This window comes from Triturus cristatus, chromosome 10 (genome assembly GCF_964204655.1).
Source record: "Triturus cristatus chromosome 10, aTriCri1.1, whole genome shotgun sequence".
NCBI lineage: Eukaryota > Metazoa > Chordata > Amphibia > Caudata > Salamandridae > Triturus > Triturus cristatus.
This window is the reverse complement of record NC_140593.1, coordinates 664,006,218-664,022,673: the sequence shown is the minus strand read 5'-3', so window position 1 is coordinate 664,022,673 and position 16,456 is coordinate 664,006,218.

Sequence of the window (16,456 nt, the reverse complement as noted above, 5' to 3'; positions counted from 1 at the left end):
TTATCTCTTTCACCAAAAACCGGGGGTTTTTGCTTGAACAATAAAGGCCTCCAAATGTTATTTTATTCACTTCCCGTGGAGAAGAAACACTTTTTAAGGCCACAGAGTGAGTAAATTGGCCATTTTCATTCACTTTTACCCATTCCAAAAATCTTGTTTTTAAGACCCCTGGAAGCATGAAAATCACTTTAAACATATCATTTTATCTTTAAAAGTGATTTTCCACATACAAATGTGAATTGTAGTTCAAACAGGCAACATTTGAAAATGGACCATTTTTTTAGTTTCTGAAGCATGTCGTAAGGGGGGGTGGTTATCTCTTTCATCAAAAATCGGGCATTTTTGATTGAACAATAAAGGCCTACAAATGTTATTTGATTCACTTCCCGTGGAGAAGAAACACTTTTTAAGGCCACAGAGTGAGTAAATTGGCCATTTTCATTCACTTTTACCCATTCCAAAAATCTTGTTTTTAAGACCCCTGGAAGCTTGAAAATTACTTTAAACATCTAATTTTATCTCTAAAAGTGATTATCCACATACAAATGTGAATTGTAGTTCAAAGACGCAACATTTGAAAATAGCCCATTTTTTTCGTTTCTGAAGCATGTCGTAAGGGGGGGTGGTTATCTCTTTCATCAAAAATCTGGCGTTTTTTATTGAACAATAAAGGCCTCCAAATGTTATTTAATTCACTTCCCGTGGAGGAGAAACACTTTTTAAGGCCTCAGAATGAGTAAATTGGCCATTTCCATCCACTTTTACCCATTCCTCAAATCTTGTGTTTAAGGCCCCTGGAAGCATGAAAATCACTTTAAACATATCATTTTATCTTTAAAAGTGATTTTCCACATACAAATGTGAATTGTAGTTCAAAGAGGCAACATTTGAAAATGGACCATTTTTTTTAGTTTCTGAAGAATGTCATAAGGGGGGTGGTTATCTCTTTCATCAAAAATCGGCGTTTTTGATTGAACAATAAAGGCCTACAAATGTTATTTAATTCGCTTCCCGTGGAGTAGAAACACTTTTTAAGGCCGCAGAGTGAGTAAATTGGCCATTTTCATTCACTTTTACCCATTCCTCAAATCTTGTGTTTGAGGCCCCTAGAAGCATGAAAATCACTTTAAACATCTCATTTTTTCTTTAAAAGTGATTTTCCACATACAAATGTGAATTGTAGTTCAATGAAGCAACATTTGAAAACGGACCATTTTTTTCGTTTCTAAAGCATGTCGTAAGGGGGGGTGGTTATCTCTTTCACCAAAAAATGGGTGTTTTTGATTGAACAATAAAGGCCTCCAAATGTTATTTTATTCACTTCCCGTGGAGTAGAAACACTTTTTAAGGCCGCAGAGTGAGTAAATTGGCCATTTTCATTCACTTTTACCCATTCCAAAAATCTTGTGTTTAAGACCCCTGGACGCATGAAAATCACTTTAAACATATCATTTTATCTCTAAAAGTGATAATCCACATACAAATGTGAATTGTAGTTCAAAGATGCAACATTTGAAAAGGAACCATTTTTTTCGTTTCTGAAGCATGTCGTAAGGGGGGGTGGTTATCTCTTTCATCAAAAATCAGGCATTTTTGATTGAACAATAAAGGCCTACAAATGTTATTTAATTCACTTTCTGGGGTGGAGAAAAACTTTTTAAGGCCTCTGAGTGAATAAATTGGCCATTTTCATTCACGTTTTCCCATTCCTCAAATCTTGTGTTTAGGGCCCGGGGAAGCTTGAAAATCACTTCAAACATCTAATTTTATCTCTAAAAGTGATTATCCACGTACAAATGTGAATTGTAGTTCAAAGACGCAACATTTGAAAATGGACCATTTTTTTCGTTTCTGAAGCATGTCGTAAGGGGGGTGGTTATCTCTTTTGTCAAAAATCTGGTGTTTTCGCTTGAACAATAAAGACCTCTAAATGTTATTTTATTCACTTGCCGTGGAGGAGAAACACTTTTTAAGGCCGCAGAGTGAGTAAATTGGCCATTTTCATTCACTTTTACCCATTTCTCAAATCTTGTGTTTAGGGCCCCTGGAAGCTTGAAAATCACTTTAAACATCTAATCTTATCTCTAAAAGTGATTTTCCACGTACAAATGTGAATTGTAGTTCAAAGACGCAACATTTGAAAACGGACCATTTTTTTCGTTTCTGAAGCATGTCGTAAGGGGGGGTGGTTATCTCTTTCACCAAAAATCAGGCGTTTTTGCTTGAACAATAAAGGCCTCGAAATGTTATTTTATTCACTTCCCGTGGAGAAGAAACACTTTTTAAGGCCACAGAGTGAGTAAATTGGCCACTTTCATTCACTTTTACCCATTCCAAAAATCTTGTTTTTAAGATCCCTGGAAGCTTGAAAATTACTTTAAACATCTAATTTTATCTCTAAAAGTGATTATCCACATACAAATGTGAATTGTAGTTCAAAGACGCAACATTTGAAAATGGACCATTTTTTTAGTTTCTGAAGCATGTCGTAAGGGGGGGGTGGTTATCTCTTTCATCAAAAATCTGGCGTTTTTGATTGAACAATAAAGGCCTCCAAATGTTATTTAATTCACCTCCCACGGAGGAGAAACACTTTTTAAGGCCTCAGAATGAGTAAATTGGCCATTTCCATTCACTTTTACCCATTCCTCAAATCTTGTGTTGAAGGCCCCTGGAAGCATGAAAATCACTTTAAACATATCATTTTATCTTTAAAAGTGATTTTCCACATACAAATGTGAATTGTAGTTCAAAGAGGCAACATTTGAAAATGGACCATTTTTTTAGTTTCTGAAGCATGTCGTAAGGGGGGGTGGTTATCTCTTTCATCAAAAATCGGGCATTTTTGATTGAACAATAAAGGCCTACAAATGTTATTTGATTCACTTCCCGTGGAGTAGAAACACTTTTTAAGGCCGCAGAGTGAGTAAATTGGCCATTTTCATTCACTTTTACCCATTCCTCAAATCTTGTGTTTAAGGGCCCTGGAAGCATGAAAATCACTTTAAACATCTCATTTTTTCATTAAAAGTGATTTTCCACGTACAAATGTGAATTGTAGTTCAAAGAGGCAACATTTGAAAACCGACCATTTTTTTCGTTTCTGAAGCATGTCTTAAGGCGAGGTGGTTATCTCTTTCACCAAAAAATGGGCGTTTTTGCTTGAACAATAAAGGCCTCCAAATGTTATTTTATTCACTTCCCGTGGAGAAGAAACACTTTTTAAGGCCACAGAGTGAGTAAATTGGCCATTTTCATTCACTTTTACCCATTCCAAAAATCTTGTTTTTAAGACCCCTGGAAGCTTGAAAATTACTTTAAACATCTAATTTTATCTCTAAAAGTGATTATCCACATACAAATGTGAATTGTAGTTCAAAGACGCAACATTTGAAAATGGACCATTTTTTTAGTTTCTGAAGCATGTCATAAGGGGGGTGGTTATCTCTTTCATCAAAAATCTGGCGTTTTTGATTGAACAATAAAGGCCTCCAAATGTTATTTAATTCACTTCCCGTGGAGGAGAAACACTTTTTAAGGCCTCAGAATGAGTAAATTGGCCATTTCCATTCACTTTTACCCATTCCTCAAATCTTGTGTTTAAGGCCCCTGGAGGCATGAAAATCACTTTAAACATATAATTTTATCTTTAAAAGTGATTTTCCACATACAAATGTGAATTGTAGTTCAAAGAGGCAACATTTGAAAATGGACCATTTTTTTAGTTTCTGAAGCATGTCGTAAGGGGGGGTGGTTATCTCTTTCATCAAAAATCGGGCATTTTTGATTGAACAATAAAGGCCTACAAATGTTATTTGATTCACTTCCCGTGGAGTAGAAACACTGTTTAAGGCCGCAGAGTGAGTAAATTGGCCATTTTCATTCACTTTTACCCATTCCTCAAATCTTGTGTTTAAGGGCCCTGGAAGCATGAAAATCACTTTAAACATCTCATTTTTTCTTTAAAAATGATTTTCCACGTACAAATGTGAATTGTAGTTCAAAGAGGCAACATTTGAAAAACGACAATTTTTTTCGTTTCTGAAGCATGTCGTAAGGGGGGATGGTTATCTCTTTCACCAAAAAATGGGCGTTTTTGATTGAACAATAAAGGCCTACAAATGTTATTTTATTCACTTCCAGTGGAGTAGAAACACTTTTTAAGGCCACAGAGTGAGTAAATTGGCCATTTTCATTCACTTTTACCCATTCCAAAAATCTTGTGTTTAAGGCCCCTGGAAGCATGGAAATCACTTTAAACATATCATTTTATCTTTAAAAGTGATTTTCCACATACAAATGTGAATTGTAGTTCAAAGAGGCAACATTAGAAAATGAACCATTTTTTTCGTTTCTGAAGCATGTCGTAAGGGGGGTGGTTATCTCTTTCATCAAAAATCTGGCGTTTTTGATTGAACAATAAAGGCCTCCAAATGTTATTTAATTCACTTCCTGTGGAGGAGAAACCCTTTTTAAGGCCTCAGAATGAGTAAATTGGCCATTTCCATTCACTTTTACCCATTCCTCAAATCTTGTGTTTAAGGCCCCTGGAAGCATGAAAATCACTTTAAACATATCATTTTATCTTTAAAAGTGATTTTCCACATACAAATGTGAATTGTAGTTCAAAGAGGCAACATTTGAAAATGGACCATTTTTTTAGTTTCTGAAGCATGTCATAAGGGGGGGTGGTTATCTCTTTCATCAAAAATCTGGCGTTTTTGATTGAACAATAAAGGCCTCCAAATGTTATTTAATTCACTTCCCGTGGAGGAGAAACACTTTTTAAGGCTTCAGAATGAGTAAATTGGCCATTTCCATTCACTTTTACCCATTCCTCAAATCTTGTGTTTAAGGCCCCTGGAGGCATGAAAATCACTTTAAACATATAATTTTATCTTTAAAAGTGATTTTCCACATACAAATGTGAATTGTAGTTCAAAGAGGCAACATTTGAAAATGGACCATTTTTTTAGTTTCTGAAGCATGTCGTAAGGGGGGGTGGTTATCTCTTTCATCAAAAATCGGGCATTTTTGATTGAACAATAAAGGCCTACAAATGTTATTTGATTCACTTCCCGTGGAGTAGAAACACTGTTTAAGGCCGCAGAGTGAGTAAATTGGCCATTTTCATTCACTTTTACCCATTCCTCAAATCTTGTGTTTAAGGGCCCTGGAAGCATGAAAATCACTTTAAACATCTCATTTTTTCTTTAAAAGTGATTTTCCACGTACAAATGTGAATTGTAGTTCAAAGAGGCAACATTTGAAAAACGACCATTTTTTTCGTTTCTGAAGCATGTCGTAAGGGGGGGTGGTTATCTCTTTCACCAAAAAATGGGCGTTTTTGATTGAACAATAAAGGCCTACAAATGTTATTTTATTCACTTCCAGTGGAGTAGAAACACTTTTTAAGGCCACAGAGTGAGTAAATTGGCCATTTTCATTCACTTTTACCCATTCCAAAAATCTTGTGTTTAAGGCCCCTGGAAGCATGGAAATCACTTTAAACATATCATTTTATCTCTAAAGGTTATAATCCACATACAAATGTGAATTGTAGTTCAAAGATGCAACATTTGAAAATGAACCATTTTTTTCGTTTCTGAAGCATGTCGTAAGGGGGGGTGGTTATCTCTTTCATCAAAAATCGGGCATTTTTGATTGAACAATAAAGGCCTACAAATGTTATTTAATTCACTTTCTGGGGTGGAGAAAAACTTTTTAAGGCCTCAGAGTGAATAAATTGGCCATTTTCATTCACGTTTTCCCATTCCTCAAATCTTGTGTTTAGGGCCCGGGGGAGCTTGAAAATCACTTCAAACATCTAATTTTATCTCTAAAAGTGATTATCCACGTACAAATGTGAATTGTAGTTCAAAGACGCAACATTTGAAAATGGACCATTTTTTTCGTTTCTGAAGCATGTCGTAAGGGGGGTGGTTATCTCTTTTGTCAAAAATCTAGTGTTTTCGCTTGAACAATAAAGACCTCCAAATGTTATTTTATTCACTTGCCGTGGAGGAGAAACACTTTTTAAGGCCGCAGAGTGAGTAAATTGGCCATTTTCATTCACTTTTACCCATTTCTCAAATCTTGTGTTTAGGGCCCCTGGAAGCTTGAAAATCACTTTAAACATCTAATCTTATCTCTAAAAGTGATTATCCACGTACAAATGTGAATTGTAGTTCAAAGACGCAACATTTGAAAATGAACCATTTTTTTCGTTTCTGAAGCATGTCGTAAGGGGGGGTGGTTATCTCTTTCACCAAAAAACGGGTGTTTTTGATTGAACAATAAAGGCCTCCAAATGGTATTTTATTCACTTCCTGTGGAGTAGAAACACTTTTTAAGGCCGCAGAGTGAGTAAATTGGCCATTTTCATTCACTTTTACCCATTCCTCAAATCTTGTGTTTAAGGCCCCTGGAAGCATGAAAATCACTTTAAACATCTCATTTTTTCTTTAAAAGTGGTTTTCCATGTACAAATGTGAATTGTAGTTCAAAGAGGCAACATTTGAAAACGGACCATTTTTTTCGTTTCTGAAGCATGTCGTAAGGGGGGTTATCTCTTTCACCAAAAATCGGGGGTTTTTGCTTGAACAATAAAGGCCTCCAAATGTTATTTTATTCACTTCCCGTGGAGAAGAAACACTTTTTAAGGCCACAGAGTGAGTAAATTGGCCATTTTCATTCACTTTTACCCATTCCAAAAATCTTGTTTTTAAGACCCCTGGAAGCTTGAAAATTACTTTAAACATCTAATTTTATCTCTAAAAGTGATTATCCACATACAAATGTGAATTGTAGTTCAAAGACGCAACATTTGAAAATGGACCATTTTTTTAGTTTCTGAAGCATGTCGTAAGGGGGGGTGGTTATCTCTTTCATCAAAAATCTGGCATTTTTGATTGAACAATAAAGGCCTCCAAATGTTATTTAATTTGCTTCCCGTGGAGTAGAAACACTTTTTAAGGCCGCAGAGTGAGTAAATTGGCCATTTTCATTCACTTTTACCCATTCCTCAAATCTTGTGTTTGAGGCCCCTAGAAGCATGAAAATCACTTTAAACATATAATTTTTTTTTTAAAAGTGATTTTCCACGTACAAATGTGAATTGTAGTTCAATGAGGCAACATTTGAAAACGGACCATTTTTTTCGTTTCTGAAGCATGTCGTAAGGGGGGGGTGGTTATCTCTTTCACCAAAAAATTGCCGTTTTTGATTGTACAATAAAGGCCTCCAAATGTTATTTTATTCACTTCCCGTGGAGTAGAAACACTTTTTAAGGCCGCAGAGTGAGTAAATTGGCCATTTTCATTCACGTTTTCCCATTCCTCAAATCTTGTGTTTAGGGCCCGGGGGAGCTTGAAAATCACTTCAAACATCTAATTTTATCTCTAAAAGTGATTATCCACGTACAAATGTGAATTGTAGTTCAAAGACGCAACATTTGAAAATGGACCATTTTTTTCGTTTCTGAAGCATGTCGTAAGGGGGGTGGTTATCTCTTTTGTCAAAAATCTAGTGTTTTCGCTTGAACAATAAAGACCTCCAAATGTTATTTTATTCACTTGCCGTGGAGGAGAAACACTTTTTAAGGCCGCAGAGTGAGTAAATTGGCCATTTTCATTCACTTTTACCCATTTCTCAAATCTTGTGTTTAGGGCCCCTGGAAGCTTGAAAATCACTTTAAACATCTAATCTTATCTCTAAAAGTGATTATCCACGTACAAATGTGAATTGTAGTTCAAAGACGCAACATTTGAAAATGAACCATTTTTTTCGTTTCTGAAGCATGTCGTAAGGGGGGGTGGTTATCTCTTTCACCAAAAAACGGGTGTTTTTGATTGAACAATAAAGGCCTCCAAATGGTATTTTATTCACTTCCTGTGGAGTAGAAACACTTTTTAAGGCCGCAGAGTGAGTAAATTGGCCATTTTCATTCACTTTTACCCATTCCTCAAATCTTGTGTTTAAGGCCCCTGGAAGCATGAAAATCACTTTAAACATCTCATTTTTTCTTTAAAAGTGGTTTTCCATGTACAAATGTGAATTGTAGTTCAAAGAGGCAACATTTGAAAACGGACCATTTTTTTCGTTTCTGAAGCATGTCGTAAGGGGGGTTATCTCTTTCACCAAAAATCGGGGGTTTTTGCTTGAACAATAAAGGCCTCCAAATGTTATTTTATTCACTTCCCGTGGAGAAGAAACACTTTTTAAGGCCACAGAGTGAGTAAATTGGCCATTTTCATTCACTTTTACCCATTCCAAAAATCTTGTGTTTAAGGCCCCTGGAAGCATGGAAATCACTTTAAACATAATATTTTATCTCTAAAAGTGATATTCCACATACAAATGTGAATTGTAGTTCAAAGATGCAACATTAGAAAATGAACCATTTTTTTCGTTTCTGAAGCATGTCGTAAGGGGGGGTGGTTATCTCTTTCATCAAAAATCTGGCGTTTTTGATTGAACAATAAAGGCCTCCAAATGTTATTTAATTCACTTCCCGTGGAGGAGAAACACTTTTTAAGGCCTCAGAATGAGTAAATTGGCCATATCCATTCACTTTTACCCATTCCTCAAATCTTGTGTTTAAGGCCCCTGGAAGCATGAAAATCACTTTAAACATATCATTTTATCTTTAAAAGTGGTTTTCCACGTACAAATGTGAATTGTAGTTCAAAGAGGCAACATTTGAAAACGGACCATTTTTTTCGTTTCTGAAGCATGTCGTAAGGGGGGTTATCTCTTTCACCAAAAATCGGGGGTTTTTGCTTGAACAATAAAGGCCTCCAAATGTTATTTTATTCACTTCCCGTGGAGAAGAAACACTTTTTAAGGCCACAGAGTGAGTAAATTGGCCGTTTTCATTCACTTTTACCCATTCCAAAAATCTTGTTTTTAAGACCCCTGGAAGCTTGAAAATTACTTTAAACATCTAATTTTATCTCTAAAAGTGATTATCCACATACAAATGTGAATTGTAGTTCAAAGACGCAACATTTGAAAATGGACCATTTTTTTCGTTTCTGAAGCATGTCGTAAGGGGGGGTGGTTATCTCTTTCATCAAAAATCTGGCGTTTTTGATTGAACAATAAAGGCCTCCAAATGTTATTTAATTTGCTTCCCGTGGAGTACAAACACTTTTTAAGGCCGCAGAGTGAGTAAATTGGCCATTTTCATTCACTTTTACCCATTCCTCAAATCTTGTGTTTGAGGCCCCTAGAAGCATGAAAATCACTTTAAACATCTCATTTTTTCTTTAAAAGTGATTTTCCACGTACAAATGTGAATTGTAGTTCAATGAGGCAACATTTGAAAACGGACCATTTTTTTCGTTTCTGAAGCATGTCGTAAGGGGGGGGGTGGTTATCTCTTTCACCAAAAAATTGGCGTTTTTGATTGAACAATAAAGGCCTCCAAATGTTATTTTATTCACTTCCCGTGGAGTAGAAACACTTTTTAAGGCCGCAGAGTGAGTAAATTGGCCATTTTCATTCACTTTTACCCATTCCAAAAATCTTGTGTTTAAGACCCCTGGACGCATGAAAATCACTTTAAACATATCATTTTATCTCTAAAAGTGATAATCCACATACAAATGTGAATTGTAGTTCAAAGATGCAACATTTGAAAAGGAACCATTTTTTTCGTTTCTGAAGCATGTCGTAAGGGGGGGTGGTTATCTCTTTCATCAAAAATCGGGCATTTTTGATTGAACAATAAAGGCCTACAAATGTTATTTGATTCACTTCCCGTGGAGTAGAAACACTTTTTAAGGCCGCAGAGTGAGTAAATTGGCCATTTTCATTCACTTTTACCCATTCCTCAAATCTTGTGTTTAAGGGCCCTGGAAGCATGAAAATCACTTTAAACATCTCATTTTTTCTTTAAAAGTGATTTTCCACGTACAAATGTGAATTGTAGTTCAAAGAGGCAACATTTGAAAACCGAACATTTTTTTCGTTTCTGAAGCATGTCGTAAGGGGGGTGGTTGTCTCTTTCACCAAAAAACTGGCGTTTTTGATTGAACAATAAAGTCCTCCAAATGTTATTTTATTCACTTCCCGTGAAGTAGAAACACTTTTTAAGGCCGCAGACTGAGTAAATTGGCCATTTTCATTCACTTTTACCCATTCCAAAAATCTTGTGTTTAAGGCCCCTGGAAGCATGGAAATCACTTTAAACATATCATTTTATCTCTAAAAGTGATATTCCACATACAAATGTGAATTGTAGTTCAAAGATGCAACATTAGAAAATGAACCATTTTTTTCGTTTCTGAAGCATGTCGTAAGGGGGGATGGTTATCTTTTTCATCAAAAATCTGGCGTTTTTGATTGAACAATAAAGGTCTCCAAATGTTATTTAATTCACTTCCCGTGGAGGAGAAACACTTTTTAAGGCCTCAGAATGAGTAAATTGGCCATTTCCATTCACTTTTACCCATTCCTCAAATCTTGTGTTTAAGGCCCCTGGAAGCATGAAAATCACTTTAAACATATCATTTTATCTTTAAAAGTGATTTTCCACATACAAATGTGAATTGTAGTTCAAAGAGGCAACATTTGAAAACGGACCATTTTTTTCGTTTCTGAAGCATGTCGTAAGGGGGAGTGGTTATCTCTTTCACCAAAAAATGGGCGTTTTTGATTGAACAATAAAGGCCTCCAAATGTTATTTTATTCACTTCCTGTGGAGTAGAAACACTTTTTAAGGCCGCAGAGTGAGTAAATTGGCCATTTTCATTCACTTTTACCCATTCCAAAAATCTTGTGTTTAAGACCCCTGGGCGCATGAAAATCACTTTAAACATATCATTTTATCTCTAAAGGTGATAATCCACATACAAATGTGAATTGTAGTTCAAAGATGCAACATTTGAAAATGAACCATTTTTTTCGTTTCTGACGCATGTTGTAAGGGGGGGGGTGGTTATCTCTTTCATCAAAAATCGGGCATTTTTGATTGAACAATAAAGGCCTACAAATGTTATTTAATTCACTTTCTGGGGTGGAGAAAAACTTTTTAAGGCCTCTGAGTGAATAAATTGGCCATTTTCATTCACGTTTTCCCATTCCTCAAATCTTGTGTTTAGGGACCGGGGAAGCTTGAAAATCACTTCAAACATCTAATTTTATCTCTAAAAGTGATTATCCACGTACAAATGTGAATTGTAGTTCAAAGACGCAACATTTGAAAATGGTCCATTTTTTTCGTTTCTGAAGCATGTCGTAAGGGGGGTGGTTATCTCTTTTGTCAAAAATCTGGTGTTTTCGCTTGAACAATAAAGACCTCCAAATGTTATTTTATTCACTTGCCGTGGAGGAGAAACACTTTTTAAGGCCGCAGAGTGAGTAAATTGGCCATTTTCATTCACTTTTACCCATTTCTCAAATCTTGTGTTTAGGGCCCCTGGAAGCTTGAAAATCACTTTAAACATCTAATCTTATCTCTAAAAGTGATTTTCCACGTACAAATGTGCATTGTAGTTCAAAGACGCAACATTTGAAAACGGACCATTTTTTTCGTTTCTGAAGCATGTCGTTAGGGGGGGTGGTTATCTCTTTCATCAAAAATCTGGCGTTTTTGATTGAATAATAAAGGCCTCCAAATGTTATTTAATTCACTTCCCGTGGAGGAGAAACACTTTTTAAGACCTCAGAATGAGTAAAATGGCCATTTCCATCCACTTTTACCCATTCCTCAAATCTTGTGTTTAAGGCCCCTGGAAGCATGAAAATCACTTTAAACATATCATTTTATCTTTAAAAGTGATTTTCCACATACAAATGTGAATTGTAGTTCAAACAGGCAACATTTGAAAATGGACCATTTTTTTAGTTTCTGAAGCATGTCGTAAGGGGGGGTGGTTATCTCTTTCATCAAAAATCGGGCATTTTTGATTGAACAACAAAGGCCTACAAATGTTATTTGATTCACTTCCCGTGGAGTAGAAACACTTTTTAAGGCCGCAGAGTGAGTAAATTGGCCATTTTCATTCACTTTTACCCATTCCTCAAATCTTGTGTTTAAGGGCCCTGGAAGCATGAAAATCACTTTAAACATCTCATTTTTTCTTTAAAAGTGATTTTCCACGTACAAATGTGAATTGTAGTTCAAAGAGGCAACATTTGAAAACCGACCATTTTTTCCGTTTCTGAAGCATGTCGTAAGGGGGGGTGGTTATCTCTTTCACCAACAAATTGGCGTTTTTGATTGAACAATAAAGGCCTACAAATGTTTTTTTATTCACTTCCAGTGGAGTAGAAACACTTTTTAAGGCCACAGAGTGAGTAAATTGGCCATTTTCATTCACTTTTACCCATTCCAAAAATCTTGTGTTTAAGGCCCCTGGAAGCATGGAAATCACTTTAAACATAATATTTTATCTCTAAAAGTGATATTCCACATACAAATGTGAATTGTAGTTCAAAGATGCAACATTAGAAAATGAACCATTTTTTTCGTTTCTGAAGCATGTCGTAAGGGGGGGTGGTTATCTCTTTCATCAAAAATCTGGCGTTTTTGATTGAACAATAAAGGCCTCCAAATGTTATTTAATTCACTTCCTGTGGAGGAGAAACACTTTTTAAGGCCTCAGAATGAGTAAATTGGCCATTTCCATCCACTTTTACCCATTCCTCAAATCTTGTGTTTAAGGCCCCTGGAAGCATGAAAATCACTTTAAACATATAATTTTATCTTTAAAAGTGATTTTCCACATACAAATGTGAATTGTAGTTCAAAGAGGCAACATTTGAAAATGGACCATTTTTTTAGTTTCTGAAGCATGTCGTAAGGGGGGGTGGTTATCTCTTTCATCAAAAATCGGGCAATTTTGATTGAACAATAAAGGCCTACAATTGTTATTTGATTCACTTCCCGTGGAGTAGAAACACTTTTTAAGGCCGCAGAGTGAGTAAATTGGCCATTTTCATTCACTTTTACCCATTCCTCAAATCTTGTGTTTAAGGGCCCTGGAAGCATGAAAATCACTTTAAACATCTCATTTTTTCTTTAAAAGTGATTTTCCACGTACAAATGTGAATTGTAGTTCAAAGAGGCAACATTTGAAAACCGACCATTTTTTTCGTTTCTGAAGCATGTCGTAAGGGGGAGTGGTTATCTCTTTCACCAAAAAATGGGCGTTTTTGATTGAACAATAAAGGCCTACAAATGTTATTTTATTCACTTCCAGTGGAGTAGAAACACTTTTTAAGGCCACAGAGTGAGTAAATTGGCCATTTTCATTCACTTTTACCCATTCCAAAAATCTTGTGTTTAAGGCCCCTGGAAGCATGGAAATCACTTTAAACATATCATTTTATCTCTAAAAGTGATATTCCACATACAAATGTGAATTGTAGTTCAAAGATGCAACATTAGAAAATGAACCATTTTTTTCGTTTCTGAAGCATGTCGTAAGGGGAGGTGGTTATCTCTTTCATCAAAAATCTAGCATTTTTGATTGAACAATAAAGGCCTCCAAATGTTATTTAATTCACTTCCCGTGGAGGAGAAACACTTTTTAAGGCCTCAGAATGAGTAAATTGGCCATTTCCATTCACTTTTACCCATTCCTCAAATCTTGTGTTTAAGGCCCCTGGAAGCATGAAAATCACTTTAAACATATCATTTTATCTTTAAAAGTGATTTTCCACATACAAATGTGAATTGTAGTTCAAAGAGGCAACATTTGAAAACGGACCATTTTTTTCGTTTCCGAAGCATGTCGTAAGGGGGAGTGGTTATCTCTTTCCTCAAAAAATGGGCGTTTTTGATTGAACAATAAAGGCCTCCAAATGTTATTTTATTCACTTCCCGTGCAGTAGAAACACTTTTTAAGGCCGCAGAGTGAGTAAATTGGCCATTTTCATTCACTTTTACCCATTCCAAAAATCTTGTGTTTAAGACCCCTGGGCGCATGAAAATCACTTTAAACATATCATTTTATCTCTAAAGGTGATAATCCACATACAAATGTGAATTGTAGTTCAAAGATGCAACATTTGAAAATGAACCATTTTTTTCGTTTCTGAAGCATGTCGTAAGGGGGGTGGTTATCTCTTTCATCAAAAATCGGGCATTTTTGATTGAACAATAAAGGCCTACAAATGTTATTTAATTCACTTTCTGGGGTGGAGAAAAACTTTTTAAGGCCTCAGAGTGAATAAATTGGCCATTTTCATTCACGTTTTCCCATTCCTCAAATCTTGTGTTTAGGGCCCGGGGAAGCTTGAAAATCACTTCAAACATCTAATTTCATCTCTAAAAGTGATTATCCACGTACAAATGTGAATTGTAGTTCAAATACGCAACATTTGAAAATGGACCATTTTTTTCGTTTCTGAAGCATGTCGTTAGGGGGGGTGGTTATCTCTTTCATCAAAAATCTGGCGTTTTTGATTGAATAATAAAGGCCTCCAAATGTTATTTAATTCACTTCCCGTGGAGGAGAAACACTTTTTAAGACCTCAGAATGAGTAAAATGGCCATTTCCATCCACTTTTACCCATTCCTCAAATCTTGTGTTCAAGGCCCCTGGAAGCATGAAAATCACTTTAAACATATCATTTTATCTTTAAAAGTGATTTTCCACATACAAATGTGAATTGTAGTTCAAACAGGCAACATTTGAAAATGGACCATTTTTTTAGTTTCTGAAGCATGTCGTAAGGGGGGGTGGTTATCTCTTTCATCAAAAATCGGGCATTTTTGATTGAACAATAAAGGCCTACAAATGTTATTTGATTCACTTCCCGTGGAGTAGAAACACTTTTTAAGGCCGCAGAGTGAGTAAATTGGCCATTTTCATTCACTTTTACCCATTCCTCAAATCTTGTGTTTAAGGGCCCTGGAAGCATGAAAATCACTTTAAACATCTCATTTTTTCTTTAAAAGTGATTTTCCACGTACAAATGTGAATTGTAGTTCAAAGAGGCAACATTTGAAAACCGACCATTTTTTCCGTTTCTGAAGCATGTCGTAAGGGGGGGTGGTTATCTCTTTCACCAACAAATTGGCGTTTTTGATTGAACAATAAAGGCCTCCAAATGTTATTTAATTCACTTCCCGTGGAGGAGAAACACTTTTTAAGGCCTCAGAATGAGTAAATTGGCCATATCCATTCACTTTTACCCATTCCTCAAATCTTGTGTTTAAGGCCCCTGGAAGCATGAAAATCACTTTAAACATATAATTTTATCTTTAAAAGTGATTTTCCACATACAAATGTGAATTGTAGTTCAAAGAGGCAACATTTGAAAACGGACCATTTTTTTCGTTTCTGAAGCATGTCGTAAGGGGGAGTGGTTATCTCTTTCACCAAAAAATGGGAGTTTTTGATTGAACAATAAAGGCCTCCAAATGTTATTTTATTCACTTCCCGTGGAGTAGAAACACTTTTTAAGGCCGCAGAGTGAGTAAATTGGCCATTTTCATTCACTTTTACCCATTCCAAAACTCTTGTGTTTAAGACCCCTGGGCGCATGAAAATCACTTTAAACATATCATTTTATCTCTAAAGGTGATAATCCACATACAAATGTGAATTGTAGTTCAAAGATGCAACATTTGAAAATGAACCATTTTTTAGTTTCTGAAGCATGTCGTTATCTCTTTCATCAAAAATCGGGCATTTTTGATTGAACAATAAAGGCCTACAAATGTTATTTAATTCACTTTCTGGGGTGGAGAAAAACTTTTTAAGGCCTCAGAGTGAATAAATTGGCCATTTTCATTCACGTTTTCCCATTCCTTAAATCTTGTGTTTAGGGCCCGGGGAAGCTTGAAAATCACTTCAAACATCTAATTTTATCTCTAAAAGTGATTATCCACGTACAAATGTGAATTGTAGTTCAAAGACGCAACATTTGAAAATGAACCATTTTTTTCGTTTCTGAAGCATGTCGTAAGGGGGGTGGTTATCTCTTTCACCAAAAAACGGGTGTTTTTGATTGAACAATAAAGGCCTCCAAATGGTATTTTATTCACTTCCCGTGGAGTAGAAATACTTTTTAAGGCCGCAGAGTGAGTAAATTGGCCATTTTCATTCACTTTTACCCATTCCTCAAATCTTGTGTTTAAGGCCCCTGGAAGCATGAAAATCACTTTAAACATCTCATTTTTTCTTTAAAAGTGGTTTTCCACGTACAAATGTGAATTGTAGTTCAAAGAGGCAACATTTGAAAACGGACCATTTTTTTCGTTTCTGAAGCATGTCGTAAGGGGGGGTGGTTATCTCTTTCACCAAAAATCGGGGGTTTTTGCTTGAACAATAAAGGCCTCCAAATGTTATTTTATTCACTTCCCGTGGAGAAGAAACACTTTTTAAGGCCACAGAGTGAGTAAATTGGCCGTTTTCATTCACTTTTACCCATTCCAAAAATCTTGTTTTTAAGACCCCTGGAAGCTTGAAAATTACTTTAAACATCTAATTTTATCTCT